Source organism: Balaenoptera physalus, assembly GCF_965194825.1.
Source record: "Balaenoptera physalus genome assembly, chromosome: 15".
NCBI classification, from domain to species: domain Eukaryota; kingdom Metazoa; phylum Chordata; class Mammalia; order Artiodactyla; family Balaenopteridae; genus Balaenoptera; species Balaenoptera physalus.
In genome coordinates this window covers 21,140,308-21,157,012 of record NC_138894.1, presented here as the reverse complement: position 1 = coordinate 21,157,012, position 16,705 = coordinate 21,140,308, and the positions used below count along the sequence as shown (strand labels likewise).

The 16,705-nt window shown below is 35.3% G+C and overlaps 1 long non-coding RNA gene across 1 annotated transcript in view; it reads right to left on the bottom strand.

The window, feature by feature from the left end:
• Nucleotides 1-1,063: 1,063 nt before the first annotated feature.
• Nucleotides 1,064-16,705, bottom strand: part of LOC309643305 — a 29,180-nt gene continuing 13,538 nt past the window's right edge. Inside the window, exon 2 of the long non-coding RNA XR_014253673.1 lies at nt 1,064-15,228. This is a non-coding gene — a long non-coding RNA (uncharacterized lncRNA). The remainder of the gene's footprint in view (nt 15,229-16,705) is intronic.

The following is a 16,705-nucleotide window of genomic DNA, read 5'->3' as shown; positions in this document are numbered from 1 at the left end:
AGGACATTGTTAAAAAGTATTTATTTTATAAACAGGATTTGCTTGTAAAAAATGGTATTGAGGTAGGTTAGTATTCTCCCCTAAATGTACCACAGATATTTAAGGTGTGGTTGTTATATTTTTAAATGGTTCCTTACCAGAGGAATGTCAAGAATCACCTGCAGACTAAATAAATACAATTATAATGTTGTATTGAAGTTAGTGAAACATTTAAAATCAAACTTGTGGTCCTGTAGTTGAACATTGATACTGACAATATCAGATGGAGGAATGCTCAGATCCTGAAAATCCTAATTTTAGAGGTTTAGGGTACACTGGTCTGGGGTGTCTTCAAGTTCTTGGTAGCACTCCACACTATATTAAAATTTCCATGTCTTGATGAACTTTACTTCTAGTGGAGTCAGAGGCATTAGATGACAATGAGAGGCAACCTCTAGATCACGGGTTCTTTAAACATAGCCCCTAAACTAGAAGTGTGAATATCACCAGACCTTGTTAGAAATGCAGATTCTTTGGCTCCATCCTGGACTTACTAGGTCAAAAACTCTGAGGGGTAGAGCCCAGCAATCTGTGTTTTAATAAGCAGTCCAGGTGATATTGTTGCACTCTAACCTTTGAGAACTTCTGCTGTAGAACAAAGTTTCCTAACCTAAGCACTGTGGACATTTTGGACTGAATAATTATCCTGTGGGGCTGTTGTCTACATGGGCATAGTAAGAGATGTAGAAACATCCCTGGACTCTACCTTTTAGATACCAGTAACACCCATCCCAGTTGTGAGTGCTGAAAATCTGACATGTGATATTGCCAAATGACTCCTGAGGGGAAAAATCATCCCTGGCTTCAGAATCATGGTTCTAGATCAATAACCTTAAACTTCATTTTGAACTGTTAGGGGAAGGGGACCCCTGCCAGGGCCAGAGAGTGGGCTCTTGTCTAATACTTAGAAATGAATTTTCAGAGGAGACACACATGCAAGAGACTTGTCAGAGGAGACCAAGCAAGAGACTTTATTGGGAAGGGGAACCTGGGCGGAGAGCAGAAAAGTCAAGGGACTGCTCTGCCACATGACTCACAGTCTCAGGTTTTATGGTAATGCGGTTAGCTTTCTGGGTTGTCTCTGGCCAATTATCTTGCTTGTGCCCATATTTGGTCCTTCCTGGTGGCGCACACATCTCTCAGCCAAGATGGATTCTAGCATGAGCATATCTGGGAGGTTAGAAGAACATATTATGGGTTGGCATCTCCTCCCTCGTTTTGGCCCCTCACAAACTTCCCCGTTTAGTTTTCAGCAGCAGTGCTGTATTCCTTATCAGCACCTCCTGTTGTGAGACAACTCATGCAAGCAGTTTTTATCGTCCTTGGCCAGGGCGGGCAGTTTCGGTCACTGGTTCCCTAATAGAACTTGTTAAAATGAAGATTTCTGTGCTCAAACTGCAGTCTAATTTGGTAAGTATTTGGAAAGACCCTAAAATCGGGAACTTCAATAGGGATCATCAGCTTAGTTACCTATGAGCTATACTGTGAGAAACAGAACCTCTGAGTCAATGTTTCCCAAACTTTGCTGTTTAAAAAAAAAATCTCTATGTGTGGATGATTTTGAGCAACTGCTCTAACTCAGTAGTTTTCTATGCTGAGTGAACATTAGAATCCCCTGGGGAACTTGTAAAAATCTTCATGCCCATACCCTGCCTCAGAACAGTTACCTAACAACCTCTGGGTGTGGGACTGTGGCATTAGAAAAGCAATTCTCGAATTTTGATGAACATTGGAATCATCTCAGGATCTTTAAAAAATACTGAAGCTCAGCTCCCATCCTCTTTCTGATATAATCAGTATGGGGTATGATCTTTTGGTGTTAGGAGATTTTAATATGTGAATAAGTTTGGGCACCATTGCATTAGAATGTCTCAGAAGCTTTTCAAATGTTTCTAATGGGCAAAAAGGGTTGAAAACTGCTGTGAGCTGATCCCAAGCCCAAGCTTAAGTGGTTAGTTTTAACTTGTTCTTTCTAATAGTGAAAGTAGAGTAAATGATCCCACTGAATGCTATGAATTGCTAATAGCTGAAGATGCCTGAATGAAGTTTGGGGCACCAAATGGGGGAAATCTTCATGTTTTGCCCTTCTGTCTTGACAAAAACTTGATAATAACAGAACTTGATGTTATTTACAAAAGAATGTCCTATATAGTGTATGAGTAACCAGTAGTGCTCAAATTGTACCCCATACAATTACATACAATTGGGGATGATTACTGGACATCGGTGATTCCCAAGTTATTCCAATGTGCAGCTAAGTTTGGGAAACACTGCTAAGGATTTTTAGTATTATTTGCTATTTACCATTTGTCAAAAATTTCTTATAGATCACAAATTCTATGAGAGCAAGAATCAGGTCTGTGACTTCTTTATGTATTCTATAATTTTTCAAAGAGTTTCTTATGCCCTTTCAACAGATACTTTTAATGAATTGATTAACTCAATTAGGCCATTGAGATTATTGCATACTCCACAACAATTATATCATTTGCCTGTATATAACTCAGAATGTTTATAAAGTACTGAGGCTGATAAGTTCCTTCAGGAGCAAGTAATCAAGAAGTAGATTTATTTATCTAGTCAGCATTTTATACTTTAATACACATTTTGTGTGTTTATATATTTGTGTGTATATATATTTATATATACATTCACTTATATACATACATACACACAAGCTTGCAACTTACTGTGCTCTACATTATTGGACTTGGAAGAAGGAATAATAGACCTCTTTCCTCTAAACAAGTTTACAGTTGAAAAAAAATAAATGGAAATCATCTCTTCTTCAATGAGCTCTTCCAATAATTCCATTATGTCCTACTAATAAATTAATAAAATATATCAAGTTTTCTTCTAAAGTTAAAAAAAGTCTTTGCCAAAGTGATACACTTTTAAGATCTCCTCTTTCCTTTTAGCCATTAATCAAATGAAGACCGAAAGGTTATCTTTCTATTAGGCAAGGAGCAAATTATGTGGTTCAAGAACTTGTAGCAATGTAACTGCTGAAATGGACCTCACTCTTCCTTCACTGAAAGCAAGTTTTCTAGCATAAGTCCTTTATTTTATGGTCACAGTGGGATTTGTTGTTTTGTTGTTGTTTCCTGTCTCTTTTCTTTGGACTTGGTGTAACACTAGTAGTTCAGAAGCTCAGTTTCTGCCATCCTAGGACTCTGTCTAATCTTTTATATCAAGTTCCTCACTTGTGAAATAAACGGTTTGGGCTCAGTAGTCTCTTACTGTGTGTTTTAAATAAATGAAATCTTATTTTTAACAAAGTGTCACTAAAAGTTTTAATGTATGAAACATTTCAAAGAGGAGTTGCTCTGACTGTAGGCTACCCACAGCCTTCCTTACATAGATCCCTCTGCCCCTGGGGTGCCTTCCAGAATTCCTGGTTTCAGGAAAACACAATTTGAAGAGCATCAAACTAGATTTTTCTCTAGCCACTTTCAGGTCTAGCATTTTTGGTTAATTTTTGTTCGTTAATATGAGTGATTGTAGACCTATAAAGGAATATCAAATAGAGGATTTATGTAGATCCCATTGAGGTGCAATGTGGAGGTTGTAAATACTGAGAAACATCCATCCCATATAGACATTTCAATGCAGATCTCGTGTAGAGATATGAATTTTTCTGTATCTTCCAGAAATATAACAGGAGTTCCTATGTGCACTGAAAGAAATCATGCCCTTTCAAATATTAAATGTCATCTATAGAAATGCCAGGCACCATTAAATGTGGAGAGAGAAAGTTGGAAAAGTTTGCATAGTTTTATTCCCCTCTTTTTCGCAAGTCACTTGTACACACATCTTACTTTAAAAGAAAACCCTAAACCTCTGTAGAAGAGTTATTCCTCAAATCCATTCTCTATGTCTGTGTCTTTATTCCTGTCCTGCCCCTAGGTTCATCAGAACCATTTTTTTGTTTGTTTTAGATTCCACATATGTGTGTTAGCATACGGTATTTGTTTTTCTCTTTCTGACTTACTTCACTCTGTATGACAGACTCTAGGTCCATACACTTCACTACAAATAACTCAATTTCATTTCCTTTTATGGCTGAGTAATATTCCATTGTATATATGTGCCACATCTTCTTTATCCATTCATCTGTCGATGGACACTTAACACTGTAAAGCAATTATAGTCCAATAAAGATGTTAAAAAAATACTAAGTGGGAATAAAGCCAATATTATAAGAGTTTTCTTAAGTAAAAAGAAATAAAAAAGAAAATAGAAAAGAAGACTTATTCCTTTTGCAGCTGTTGTTGAGATATGACAGGGTGGAATACAGTATTGATTGAAGACTGGTATTTAGTGCTGTGAGATTTGTTTGTGCTTTGGACTGCATGCTTTGCAGCTTTATGGAAGGATGTATTACTTGTCTGAACATTGTCCAGCAAGCTGCAGCACGATGCATCTTAACAAAGTCTCTTTGGTGGGGAATAAATAGCATATTGGGACTTCCATTAGGGCCCGATGCAAAAACATTTTGTGATGAGTTTCCCAATCACAGCATCTCTGAATGTACACATAAACAAGCAGATTAAGTTTTGTAAGTACCTTGTGGAATGAGCTAACAGCCTCCTGTGGAAGAAGCAGGAGAGCTGAGGGTAGGTTCCCATTGTTTACTGCTGATAGTAAGAATTAATAATGGATACTCTGAGCATATATTATTTATCAGACATGATCCTGGACCACACAAATCTATTGAGGTCACCAAAGCTATCTTTTATTTAAAATCTGGAGCCCAGCCGCTAGAAAAGAAAGATGAACAAAGTAAGTTAAAAGGATACTAGATAGAAAAGATATAACTATAAAAGCTTCTTTTCTGGGATATAATTCTTCTCAACCGGAAGTATTAGCAAGTTTTCTTTCAGTGGGCAGGAGTGGGGGAAAACAAATTGCCTCTGGTTTAGGGAGGTGAAGATTTTAGATCAATAAGTGACTAAATGTTAGGTATGTGATGTCATCAAAAGGTGATATAAATTTCTAAATGAATTGTTACCTAGCTTTCAGGGCTTCTTTATATGAAGTATCAGTAAGTAATTTTACTTCAAAGAGAGAAAAAGGGCTCCGCTGCCAAAATGCCTGGGTCATTTGCTCCCTGATGTGGTAGATCTTTTAGCCTGAGAGAGCAGGGTTCAAATTAATTCCTTTCCTTACTCCCTTTTCCTTCTTCCCAAACATAATAATTGCTCTTTCCTCAGTGCTCCCTTTGTATTTCATTTATATCCCTTTAGCTATCACTAGATTGAGGTGGACTTGAGAGCAGGTCCATACCTTTTATTTTTCTAGGTACTCAACAAACATCCAATCATACAGTTTTCCATATAATTAATCCATGTTGAATAAGTGAAAAAATAACGAAGAAATAAAAATATGAACAAAGTGTTTGTCTAGTATGAGTACACATAGATTATTCTTATAAAAAGATATGTGACTCTAATGAAATCTATTTTGAAGGAAAGTCTTCATTCCCATATACCATAAAATCTCAGAATTTTAAAGGCTTCTGGGAGAAAAAACTCATTATGTATATACCTATTATTTTAGGCCATTGGGTATGACCTGGGTGATACCATATTTCAGGCTTTTGTATATAGGGCATTGCTTACGTGGCCCAACAAGATAATTTTGAGGATGTCTTGCACCTGTGAACATTGTAGAGCTGATATTTTCTTGATAGTTATTGAAGATATTGAGGCTTAGAAAGTATGTGTCTTGCCCAAGGTCATCTGGATAGTGGTTTTTGTAACCAGAATTAAAACTCAGTTCTAGGGGAATTCCCTGCCAGTCCAGTGGTTAGGACTCCGCACTTTCACTGCTGGGGACACGGGTTCAATCCCTGGTGGGGGAACTAATATCCTACAAGCTGTGCAACATGGCCAAAAAAATTAAAATAAAAAAAGTGTTCCAAAGAAGGAACAGTGTGTACAGGCCTGGAGGTGTGTGAGACAGCATGGTGTGATAAGAAAATGCAAACAATTAAAAAAAAAACAAAGAACTTAATTCTACTCATTTCCAAAGATCTTTTTATCATAAAAAGAGATCACTACATCTACCTGTAAGAGTTATTAACTGATGGTTAATACACCTATGTCATGAAAAAGACAGCTGATCAGAGGAAAAGACCAATAAATTATATAATCACACAAAATAATGAAGGCTAAAAATATCTCGCCTTTGTTTGTTATAGTGTATCTTACACCTTCTTGCTATTGCTTAATGAGAATCCAATGGTTTTCAAAATGGTAAAAATCAATGACAGGGCAAATTACAATAGATATAGCTCCCTTCCTCACATCACATACCCATTGATAACTAATTAATATTATGCATTAGTTCATACAGCATTCAATATGCTTAGATTATAGTGTCTTAAAAGTGATTTGTCTCCCTTAGATAAATTATACAGATTTTGGAAGTTTTGTCTCCTACCACTTTCATTGTAACCCGGACTATAATTACTGTTCTAATTGCCTCTCATGCACCTCTTAGGTGAAGCTTCACCTGGTTAGTGATGATAACTATTTTAAGCTACAATGGGATTAATTGACATACTTCCACATATTTGTTTAGCTCCTTGTCTCTATTGATAGAAATAATGCAGTATTCTAATGATGGCTTTCTTTCCAGATGTCAGGCACAGTGTTTCCAAGTGGGATGTTTGAAATAAGTTCTTTTTCTTGATGGCAACTAGAAAAACACATTTTGGAAAGAACTGGGCCAAATAATTTTCACCTATCATTTATTCGTGCAATATCCAGCCACATTTATAATGATATATACATAATCCCTAGAGCTCTGTTAATAGGAAGAAAGATAAAGAAAGGATAACATGTTCAGAAACAAAGTTTGGGCTAATAGAGTCTTTCCTGTAAAATAAGATAAATGTGCTGTTTACTTGGTTTTAGTTAAGGTATATTCAGCTAACTCTGCACAAGCACAGCCACTCTCTAGTTGATCCAATTTCTTAGACAGTTTATTCAGGGACAACTCTGGATAGAGATCCATGGGTTGTGTTGTTGTTATTGTTTACTTGTTTGTTCTGTTTAAAGTCCTTTCCCAGATCAAATATCTATTCCCCAGGTAGGTATTTGAGCCCTTATTAGTCACACTTTAGTGGGAGTCATTACTGTAAATTTCACTGGTGATATAAGAGGACAGATGCCATATTATGAGTGATTGAAGGTAAGGGAACCCAAGGCAGAGGAAGAAGAGCTAAGACAATGAGACTGATGAAACTGAGGATACGCTGTGTCACCTTCCCAAGTTGTTATGTATGAGGACTTATGCATGTTGGTGGAGGACCTGGCCTAGCAATGTGCACATTATGTTCAGTAAACATGGGCAGATAGGGATGTAATTACAGAAGAACAAAGCCATGTATTTATATTCTACTGTATTCTCATGAACTTTAAAGGCAGCCCTAGAATGTAGAGAAAGAGATAAGTATGGCTTAACATAATGAAGAATAATATAACAGAGCTGCCCAATGATAGGATGTATTTCTGTGTGAAATATTGAGTTCTCACTCACAGAAAGTGTTCCAGCAAATGTTGGATGACTATGTCTCCATGACATGTGATATCACAGAGATGTTGCTGAAGGTATTCCTGCACAGGACAGGAGCTAAGCTGGATGATCTCGGTGACCCCTTTCATTTCTCAGAGATGATCTAGAGCCCAGATGGCATAAAGAGATGCTTGAGAGAGACAGCCTTAGATTCTAGATGACACCCAGAGTAGCTCCACTATTCAGTAGTCATTATCCAAATCATATTTATCAATATAACATTGGTTTTGCTACAGGAAGTTATTAACTTTTTGTCAACATCATCAAAGTGTCCAACCTTTTGCTTGGTCAACATGAATTTTATTATTGTATGGTCCCCTTCCTTGTTCAAATTCAAAAAAAAGGATAAAAAATTATTATTGATGAAAATTATGCTTTCTGTTTGCTGATTACACAGGCCCTATAAACTGAATGCAGAAATAAATTGCTTTTGAAAAAAATGGTCTTAAGTTCATGCATTTACTCCATTTTTAATTTATATATTGGTATAAGGAATACATTACTTATAACAATTTTATCCTTGAAGAAATTTAGCACTCTCAATGTATTGCAGGAATAGGAGAGGGATTGCTTTACTTAAAACATTATTAAATAATAAAATTATTCAATAAACACTCATTTAAAATTTATTTTCTACATTGCATTCTGTTTTAGGTACTATGGTATAAAACAAGTATAAAACAGCATCCCTACTATCAGAAAACTTACAATCAAGATGTGACAACAAAAATAACACAAATAGAGTAATTAGAGAACAAATAGTGTGAAACCAATAAGCACATGACAACACATACTATTTATCTTTCCTGTCTCAGAGTATTTCTACTCTTTCTTCGTCCTGTAACTCTCTTACCCCAGGTGGTCACATTGCTTAGTACTGTGTGACTCTCCATCTATTCTTCATCCCTGCAGCCAAACTGCATTACTTTACATTGTTTTTCTTCATAGTTTTCATCATTATCTGAAATTATTTCATTTATTTACCTCTTTCCTGTCTTTATTGTCCAAAATGTAAGATTCACTGGGGAAAAAGCCTGTTTTCTCTCCCTTTACCAGCTTTACTTAGATATAATTGACATATAATGTGAAAGTATAAGTTGTACAATGTGATGATTTGATATATGTATATATTTGTGTGTGTGTGTAAAAACATTTAAGACCTACTCTTTTAGCAACTTTCAAGTATGTAACTATTAACCATAATCACAATATTATACATTATATCTCTAGATCTTACTCATTTTACAACTGAAAGTTTGTCCTGTGACCAATATCTTCCCATAACCCCCAGACCCCAGCCCCTGGCACCCACTATTCTACTCTGTTTCTACAAGTTCAGCTTTTTTAGATTCCACATAAAAAAGAGATTATACAATACTTGTGTTTGTCTGATATTTCACATAGCATAATGCACTCAAGGTCCATCCATGTTGTCACAAATGGCAAGATTTCCTTCTTTTTTTAAGGTTGAGTAATATTCCATTATATATACCACATTTTTATTATTCATTCATCTGTTGACAAACACTTAGAATCCTTCCATGTCTTGGCATTTGTGAATAATGCTGCAATGAATATGGGGGTATAGATATCTCTTCCAGATAGTGATTTCCTTTGGATGTGTTCCCATAAATGGGATTGCTGGATCATATGGTAGTTATAATCCTAATTTTTTGAGGACCTCCATATAATTATCCATAGTGGCTGTACAATGTACATTCCCACCAACAGTGCAAAAAGTTTTTCTCTTTTCTCCACATCCTCATAAACACTTGATATCTCTTATATTTTTGATAATATATACCCTAACAGATGTGAGGTTATATTTCATTTTGGTATTGATTTGCATTTTCCTGATGATTAATAATGTTTTTTAGCTGTTCATCTACCTCTTGGCCATTTGTATATATTCTTTGGAAAATTGTCTATTTAGGTCCTCTGTCCACTTTTTAATCAGATACTTTATTTTTGCTATTGACTTTTATGAGTTCTTTATATATTTTGGATATTAACCTCTTATCAAATATATGATTTGCAAATATTTTCTCCCTTTTCAGTTTATTGATTGTTTCTTTTGCTGTACAGGAATTTTTCAGTTTAATATAGCTCTACTTATTTACAGTTGCTTTTGTTGCCTATGCATTTTGTGTCATATCCAAAAAAAATATCATTGCCAAAACCAATGTCAAAGACGTTTCCCCTCTGTTTTCTTATGGAAGTTTTATGGTTTCAGGTCTTATATTTAAATCTTTAATCCATTTAAATTTAAGTTTTGTGTGTGATGTAAGATGAGAATCCAATTTCACTCTTGCACATGGATATCCAATTTTTTCAATACCTTGTATTGAAGAGAATATTCTCTTCCCATTGAGCATTTTTGGCTCCCTTGTCAAATAATAGTTGACTGTAGATGCATGGGTGTGTGTCTGGGCTCTCTAATCTCTTCCATTGGTCTATGTGTCTATTTTTATGCCAGTATCATACTGTTTTGATTACTATAGCTTTGTAATATAGTTTGGAATCAGGACGTGTGATACTTCCCCATTTTTTCTTTCTTTAGATTGCTATGGCTATTCACAGTCATTTTTGGTACCAAACAAATTTTAGGATTGTTTTTTTCAATTTCTGTGAAAAATGCCATTGGAATTTTGATTTTATTGAATCTAAGCATGGCTTTGGGTGGTAATTTTAACATCATTAACTCTTTCAATCAAAGAACATAGGATATCTTCCATCTAATTATGTCTTCTTTCATCAGTGTTTTATAGTTTTCAGTGAACACATCTTCCACTTCCTTAGTTAAATTTATTCCAATGTACTTTATTACTTCTGATGCTATTATAAATGTGATTCTTTTCTTACTCTCAGATCATTCATTATTAGTATATAGTAACACAAATGATTTTTGTATGTTGATTTTGAATCTTACAACTTTAATGAATTTATTCATAACATCTAACATTTTTAGGGTGGGGTCTTTAGTGTTTTCCATATATAAGATCAAACTATCTATAAAAGAATTTAACTTCTTCCTTTCCAGTTAGAAGACTTTTATCTATTTATCTTGCTTAATTTCTATGGCTAGAGCAAATACAGTAGTGTAATGAATAGGGTGGTGAACGTGGGCACCCTGGTCTTGTCCTTAACCTTGGAGCAAACATTTTAGATTTTCACCACTGAGTGTAGTGTTAGCTGTGTGTTTGCCATATATGGCCTTTATTATGTTAAGGAATGGTCCTTCTATACTTAATTTGTTGAGAGTTTTTAGCCATAAAGGATGTTGAAAAAGTTGAATGCTTTTTCTGCATAATCAAGATGATCATATGATTATTATCTTTCATTCTATTAATGTGATGTATATCACACTTCTTTATTTGTGGATGTTGAATCATCTTTGCATCCCTGGAATAAATCCTACTTGATCATGCTGTGTGATCCTTTTTATGTACTGTTGAATTCAGTTTGTACTATTTTGTTGAGAATTCATACATCTATATTCTTCAGGGATACTGGCCTATATTTTTCTTTTCTTGTAGTGTTATTATATATCTTGCTTTGGTATCAGAGTAACACTGGCTTTTTAAAATGAGTTGTTGAGTATTCCCTCTCTTTCAATTTTTTTGGAAGAGTTTGAGAAGAACTGGCATTAATTATTCTTTAAATGTTTGGTAAAATGTATCTATTAAATCAGCTGGTTCTGGGCTTTTCTTAGATTACTGATTCTACCTCCTTACTCATTATTGGTCTGTTAGTTTTTCTGTTTCTTCATGACTCAGTATTGGTAGTTAGTACGTTCCTATGAATTTATCCATTTATTCTGGGTTTTCCAATTTCTGGCATATAAATATCCTAAGATCCTTTGTATTTGTATGGTATCAGTTGTAATATCTTCTCTTCAATTCCTGATTTTATTCATTTGAATTTTCTTTTTTTCTTCATGGTCTGGCTAAAGTTTTTCTATTTTTCTGTACAAGGGTTCCCATTTTTCCTACATCATCACCAACACTTATCTCTGTCTTTTTGATAATAGCCATCCTAAAAGATATGAGGTGATATCTCATTTTAGTTTGCATTTGCCTGATGGTTAGTGATGTTGAACAACTGTTTACATACCTCTTGTCCATGTCTATGTCTTTTATGGAAAAATGTTTATGCAGACCCTCTGCCTATTTTTAAATTGGATTATTTGAGCTTTATTTGCTATTGAGGTGCACGAGTTCCTTATATATTTTAGATATTAACTCCTTATCAGATATATTCTTTGCAAATATTTTCTCCCATTCCATAGATTGTCTTTTCATTTTGTTGATTGTTTTCTTTGCTGTACAGAAACTGAAAAAGCCTTTTTTCTTATTCCACATTCCATCCTGAGACTTAGTGTCTAGAACTGAGTAAATGCTCAGGAAATTTTATGTTTAATAAATACATAACTGGCATGGATGGTTATCAATGGAACAGGTCATTGTAAGCTGGAATGCTTAAGAAACAGATTCAAGTAGAGTTTCGTTTTAATTTGGGTCTCAAAATATGTGTAAGAGTTGTGTTAGTTAGAAAAAGGAAGGAATGGCATTCTAAATTTGGAGAAAGGATATGGAAATATGTGCTTGGATAATGACACATAATGTGGGAGATGGTGAAAGCCTGGATTGTTTATATTTGTGATGGATCGATTTAATAGAGTGACACCTTACAGGAATCAATGTCTTACTTTTTAAGCATTAGGCTTAGTTACTAATTCTACAATTTTTTCCAAATGCCTAATTTATGTTGGCAAGTACTTTAGATATTAAGGAAATATAGTGGAAAAAAAGAGCCAAAGTTTCTGTCCCTGGAGACAAAAAATAAAACAGAACCAAATACAATAATTAGTGTATACTACATGCCATGAAGGAAATAAAGAGGGATATGTGATTGGCACTGAGGTTAAAAGGCTGAAGAAGACATATTCTGCTCAAAGAGAGTAGTTCAGGATTTATTGATTTAAGTGGAGAAGCAAAGCAAACAAAAGTAAAAAAAAAAAAAAAAAGCAGAAGGTAATGAAGTAAGTGTTATGATAGGAGTCTATAAAAAGTGCAGTCTACATTAGGGGCCACTGCAGTCAAGAGCTTGGGTCTGAGGTCAGAGCACTAGCTGTGAGGTCTATGCCAGATATTGGGTAGGCCAAAAAGTGCCTTCGGTTTTTTAAGTAAAAATAAAAGGCACATTTTTCATTTTCACCAAGAACGTTATTGAACAATGTATTCACCCTTTTGTTCCACAACCTTCTGCCATTTTTCAGGCAACTTCATAATTCCATCTTCCCAAATTTTTTTATCTTTTTGAGCAAAGAACTGTTCTAGGTGCCTTTTACAGTCTTCCAGGAAATTGAAATTTTTTCCATTAAAAGAATTTTGTAGACTAAAATAAATAGAAATCGCAAGATGCAATGTCTGGTGAATATGGCAGATGAATCAGAACTTCCCAGCCAAGCTGTACCAGTTTTTGCCAGGTCATCAAAGAAACATGCGGTCTTGCATTATCCTGATGGAAGATTATGCATTTTCTATTGACTAATTCTGGATGCCTTTCATCGACTGCCACTTTCAGTTGGTCTAATTAGAAGCAGTACTTGTTGGAATCAATTGTTTGCTTTTCCAAAAGGAGCTCATAATAGAGGACTCCCTTCCAATCCCACCATATACACAACATCACCTTCTTTGGATGAAGACTGGTCTTTGGTGTGCTTGTTGGTGGTTCATTTCACTTGCCTCATGATCTCTTCCATTCCACATTGTTGTACAGCATACACTTTTCATCGTCCATCACACTTTGTTTTAAAAATGGAATGTTTTCGTTACGTTTCAGTAGAGAATCACATGCGGAAATATGGTCAAGAAAGTTTTTTTCTCCTGACTTATGTGGAACCCAAACATCAAAGCAATTCACATAACCAAGTTGGTGCAAATGATTTTCAACACTTGCTTTGAATATTTTGAGTTTGTCAGCTATCTCCCATATGGCATAACATTCATTGTTCTCAAGTATTGTTACAATTTAACTGCTATCAACTTCAACTGGTCTACCCAATTGTGGAGCGTTGTCCAGCAAGAAATCTCCAGCACGAAACTTTGTAAACCACTTTTGACACATTTGATCAGTCACAGCACCTTCTCCATACACTGCACATTTTGTGTGTTGCAGTTGCATTTTAACCTTTCTTGAAACAATAAAGCATAATATGCCAAAAATGATGCTTTTTTCCTTCCATCTTCAATGCTAAAATGGCTATGCAAAAATTCACCAATTTTGATAAGTATTTTTTTAATGCATGCTGATATGACAACTGTCACATACAATCTAACAAAATTGTTTTGAATGAAGTTAAAGACAACTAAGTGCTACTAGAGCCATCTTACAGAAAAAAACGAACAAAACTTTTGGCCTACGCAATACTTCAACTCTCTAAATCTTGGTATTTTCATATGTGAAATGAGTATAATTGTAGTTGAATTTCATGAGGATCAAATAAAATAAGCCATGTAAAGTTCTTTCTTTCTGGTAAATAGTAGGTTCTAAAAAAACAATTATCTCTTTTAATTAATGTAGATTTATTTACTTGATTTAATTATTTTTACAACCTAATTACCTTCCCCTTTATCAAATGTTTACAGTTCCCTATTGAGTTACATCTTCTTGCCACAATACAGAGCTGAAACTGCAAGAAATTATATACTTTGTGAAAGGTCACATGGCTGGTAGTAGGTAGCAATTCAGGTACTTGTGCACTTAACCGCTATATTATTCAGCTTTCTGAGCCCAGGATGAGAGGTAGTGTGAACTTGGCATTGAATGATGACCAGGATTTCACTAGGCAAAGATAGGAAGAGAAGTACTGATTTCGTTTTGGCAATGATAAAGAAACTTAAAAATACTCAGCATACTAGGAAAATAGAGAAGCTACTTTATGGCTAGAGTGTGTTTGTGCTAGGAAGGGAGAAAATGTTGGAGAGTGAAATTAACAAGTTAGAATAGAGCAGTGGTTCTTAACATTCTTAGCCAAAGGATACTTTAAAACTCTTAAGTCAATAAAGATTCACAAATATTTTTTGTTTATGTTATATTTATTGATATTTACTGTGTTAGAAATTAAAGCCATGGTGTTTTAAAATTTTACTTTTTCATTTAAGAGTAAGAATAATGAATTCATTACATGTTAATATGAAAAATATATTTTTACAAATCTCTTTAATGTGTGGTGAATTAGTTTCATATGCAGCATAACAAATTACTACAAACTCAGATGATTAAAATGATAAACATCTGTTATTTCACAATTGCTGTGGATGTGGTGTCCACAACTGGGTCCTCTGCTTAGGGTCTCACAGCACTGCAATCAAGGTTTTGCTGGGCTATGTTCCCAACTGGAGACTCAATTGGGAAAGAACACTTGGGTTGTTGGCAAAATTCATTTCCTTGCAGTTATAAGACTGAAGTCCTGTTTTCTTGTAGGCAGTTGGCTCTGGGCCACTAAGCTTTTAGAGCTCAATAGCAATTCCTTGCCATATGGTTCTTTTAAAATATGGCAGCTTATTTCATCAAAGCCATCAAGGGAGCCTCTCTCTTCCCAGTCTGCTAAGAAAAAGTTGTATATAATGAAATAGAATCATGGGAGTAATATCCTATCACCATTGCCATATTATATTGGCTAGAAGAAAGTTACAGATACCAAAAAGTAGGGGATTATATAGAGACATAAATACACATTAAAGTGTGTCGGACATATGTGGCTTAATTAAAAAAACAAAATTAAAATTTTAATATCTGCTTTTGTATTCAGCTTGTGACTGACTAAATATTTTAACAGACTTTTAGATAATTGTAAATATTCTTTAATATTACATGAAGATTCAAAAATGATAGTTTCTTAGAGATTATTTGCAAAATAGAAGTGAAACACTATAAATGAGCTTTTCATACTTTTACATTAAAATTCATTGGTTTCTCCTGTATGCATTATTTTGACCTGACAGATTATCTGAAAGGTCTCGGAGATCTCTGGATCCCTTAAGCAATAGTTTAAGAACCACAGGGTAAGAGTCTTTTCTGTGTGTAGGAATTAACAAGGCCTTCTCTGCTAAGCCTTCTCTTTTTGTATATAGAAAGAACAACATAGAGATTAAGAGCATGGACTCTAGAGTCACCCTTCTTGTATTTGACTCCCTATGCTACCATTTATGAACTGGGTGAATTTCAGCAGATTAAATAAATGCTATGAGCTTCATTTCCTAATAGGTTAATTTGGAACTTTATTACAACTTATTTGATGGAATTGTTTCGAGAATTAAAAAGAGGATGCATGCAAGGATGTTGATGGCAGGTATTTTGGGAAGCTCATTGTAAAATGATAACACCAGTGCTGGCAAGTGCCATTTTGGAATCCTCCCTCTATTGATTAGTGCTGGGAACCTATTCACCCAACAGTGAGCTAGCATATGGACAGATGTGTAGGGAATGGACTTATCCATCAGCAGGATAGCACAAGCCCCAAGCCCCCAAACGCTGTGGAGAGAGCCACACAAGGATTTGAACCCATCCTCCAGCATGCTGCCACTAGCCCTGAGCCTCCCTACAGCCCCACAGACAGGCATGTTCACCACCAGTGGGCCAGCAACATCCCTGTGTGATCTCAGGGAGAAGCCAACCATGAAGGAAACTTACCCAGCCCTTCAGACCTTACTTTATCCAGCTTACTCACAGCCAGTGCTTAAGGCATGGCCTTGCAGCCAACTGGATGGGGGCCAGCCTTACCTACAAGGATCCCCACTGTAGTTGGCCCTGACAAAACAGAAGGGTACATGCAGCACACATAGGGTGCACTCCTAGAGCATATACCTCTGATGACCAGAGGAGAGCATGCTACTGGAGCCCATAGGACTTCTCCTACATAAGCCTACTTCTCCAAGGTAGAAAAATAAAACTGAGCTACCTAGTAGTTAGAAATAAATATGGATAATTAGGCAAAATGAGGAGACATAGGAATATATTCCAAACATTGGAATAAGACAAAACGTCAGAAAAAGAACTAAACAAAGTGGACGGAAGCAAT